This window comes from Passer domesticus, chromosome 1 (assembly GCF_036417665.1).
Source record: "Passer domesticus isolate bPasDom1 chromosome 1, bPasDom1.hap1, whole genome shotgun sequence".
Classification (NCBI taxonomy): Eukaryota; Metazoa; Chordata; class Aves; order Passeriformes; family Passeridae; genus Passer; species Passer domesticus.
This window is the reverse complement of record NC_087474.1, coordinates 152,582,703-152,586,229: the sequence shown is the minus strand read 5'-3', so window position 1 is coordinate 152,586,229 and position 3,527 is coordinate 152,582,703.

Below are 3,527 nucleotides of genomic sequence, written 5' to 3'. Positions count from 1 at the left end.
ATTTTCTTGAGCATTTTGTTCATGATCTCAATAATTATTTCATGTGCTTTATCTTTCACATGCATATCTAAACCCTTTTAATCTTTAATGAACTGACTTGTCTTAATTCAGTAGCCACAGAGTTCTTTACGGAAGTAGTGACAATTTTGTTATCAGCTCTAGGAATACACAAAGCTACATCCTGGGGACATAGAGCAAGTGATCAAAAGCTCAGCTGCTGTGGGTACATCAAGGGTGGATGTGGTCGAGGGTTTTTCCCAATTTAAAAGCAAGCATCTTCACATCTGTAATGAGTAAGGCCACTGGCTTTTTTTTTCCCTAAGGTGAATGGGGGATTTTTTGCAGCTGCTGTGCCCTTCCAGGAATTTTTATCCACTGTTTAGCTTTGATAACTCTGCTTGCCTGAGTTTGAAAATTTCTTTCTACCCTATTTCTGCTGGAATCTTTCTGTAAAGTTTATTATTGTCAGCTTCATTATTTTGCCTACCATGCTGTCCCCATTCTCCCTTTTTTCAAGATGGACAATGACATCTTTTTGTAGAGTTTTCCAACACAAATGTCTCATAAAATTAAACTTTTCACAATAAGCACAACCTTTTTTCTACTTATTTTTTAACTGGAAAACCAGGAAAGTATAATTGTTTTCATGGTTCTTTCTGGAAACTGTTGGAGATGTGTTACAAACTGATAGTTTTCCATTGAATATAAATTATTCTGCCCCCACTCCTTGAAATTTTTTCTACACAGAACCCCAGTTTTGCAAAAAGGACTTGCTCTTCTGCTTACAGCCTACTGAAGGACACTAGTCTTTTTAATTATTGCTTTATCCCCTCTCACCTTGACCTCACTCTGCCCTGGTAGGGAATGTTTGCCTACACCTAACTGATTTACAGCAGATGTTAGTGGTAATAAATTATATCCCACTTCCCCCAGCTCCTTTTTTTTCTTGAGCTGCTTGAACGTTTTCAAATGAAAAGTCTCTCGATGTTAAAAGGCTTTTTTTTTTTGGTCAAAATGCATATTTTGAAGTTTTATGCCTATTTTCTCTCTTTTTTTTTAAATTTCTGTCTAGTTATACTGAAAAGGCTGCACTTTATACTTTTTCTCTATTTTTTGCTTTCTTTTTTCTACTGGAGAGTGGCACTGAGGGGAAAATACAAGAAAAGAGAAGGTGAAAAATACTATGACAACAGAAGATCTTCTATGGAAAAAAAAGTGAATAACTGAAATAGCTCACTGGCAAAGCACATGGAACAAGAAAAAAAAAGAAAAAATGTTCAACCCCGACATGTTTTAACTTTTCCCTGGTTTTCCACCAGTTCCTTCCTGACATCATCAAGCAACCATTTGGTCCTTGTTCCATGCAGCACATGTTCTATGCTAGGCAAGGCAGATGACTTCATGCCTCTAAAGTCAAGTATTTGTTCTACCAGCTCTTTGCACAGATGCAGCCACCAGTGCTCCAACCATGCTCACAGGGACTGACCCCCATCATCAGCCTCATGCTCTCCAAAACCTAGTAGGAGAATGACTGAGAACATGAGGACCCAACTTGAAAGATGTTTTTTTTTGAGTCAGAATTAGGCTGGAGATCAGATGAGAATTCCTGACGAAAGGATGCCCCCAAAGCCCCATTTTCCACCCCAGTTCTGCTGCCAGGCACAACCTAACTCCATAGTCCTGGCATGATGTCCAAGCCTGGCCACTTCTAGGGAATGTTGCAACCAATGCTGGTTTGCCAGAGCTTCTGTCTTTGAAATAATAAGCAGAAACACAATGCAAGTAGTAGAAGGAGCTGAAGGAAGCCTTTTCCTGTAGTGCTCCTGTTTGGTACCTAGCAGGAAACTGAATATAATGATAGAGGTTAATACTGCATGTGGGACTCACATTAGGGCCATTTCAGATGAGATAATTGCCAATGCCTTAAGCAAGGGCACCAGTGAGTGGATATTACCCCTGTGCCTAATTACTTCCACCAGCAAGTGAAATTCAAGGTACTAATTTTTATCCTTTTTTTTTCTAATTTCTGTGAAGTCTTAGGAGAATCAGAAAATCTAAAGACATGATGCTTTCTTTCTAAAATGCTTTAGGCAGGACTGTCCCAAAAAGTCAATTTTCAGAGAGAGGAAGCATTTTTGGAAGTGGGCCCTTGCCTTAGGAATCCATAACCTCTGGAAAGCAGAGGAGCCTGCAGTTGTCCTCCTCCAGAAAATACAGTGAAGTTCTGCAAACATACAGAGTATTAACTTTGTGTATGTGTGTGCTTGTAATACTATGTATTTAAATTTGGCAACTCTTATGTAAACTTCACTTTATTAATTGCATCTATGGAGGCAAGGGGTCAGCTTTATGCAATATTATTGCTTCTCCTTGCCTTTGTAACTAGGTAAGAGCTTTACATTAATAGTGTAACCAAGGTAGATCATATAAAACAAATAAATTAAGAAGTCTAAAAGTGATATTTTTATGATGACAACCTAACCACAAGACACAAAGAGTAAAATGCATATTCTGAAAATAACCAACCAAACATGCTTCATCTTAACTTTGCTAGGGACTGCAGAGTTTGTTCCTCAATTCATAGAATCATAGGATAGTTTGGGTTGGAAGAGTCCTTAGAGGTTATCTGCTTCCAGTTCCTCTGCCATGGAACTAGATTCCTTGACAAAATGTCATAAAGGGAGTCTCCAAACTCCCCTGCTGCTTTAAGGAGGCTATGCCTACTATTTCTAGGGGAGGAAGAAAGGGGTCCCCACTGCACCAGCCTGGAGTAAACCATCAAATATCCCACAATATATGGGAAATATCCCCCAAACTGCCATACAAATCTTGTGTTACAGCAACAGAGAAGTGGAAAAAGAACAAGTAAAACTCCCTCAGGACTGCCAGGTATCCACATTCAGTGGCACACAGGAGTTTGGGCAGGCTGCTGCAGGGCTCAGGGTGCATCTCCTTCTCAGAAGAGGAAAACCATGCACCTTTCCACTAAAGCAGCACTATGTAGAAATCAGTGGAGTTAGAAAAGGCCAGGGCAGGGCTGAGTGCAGGGCTGCTGCTCATTCTGCGGAGGGCTCAGGCTGTGGAGCCCCGCGGGCAGCTCGTGTTTCCAGGCGCCTCATATCGCAGATCTGATTTCAGGCTCAGCACGGGCAGGCAATGGGTTAACAGGGAAGCTGCATGTTAACTGTATCTGTGGAGATTATGGCATGTTTATCCAGTGTTCAGATTTCCTGTCTGAGTGTTTGGATTTCCTGAAATCCCTGCTATCAGCCCAAGTGCTGTCCACTGAGCAGACCTTTTTCTCTCTCTCTCTTCCCCCCCACCCCCCCTTTTTTTTTTTTTAACTTTGCTCACATGGTTGGTTTTCCTTCCTGCTCTCTTTCCAGTTGTAGTGCCTGTGTCTCCTCACCGGTCAGGACATTTATGGATGCTGATCAACACTCTTAGACGCCACAACTCTGAGGATTGCCGTACATTGGATTTCCTTTTTTTTATTGTCATTATTATTTTATTTCACTTTAATTTAT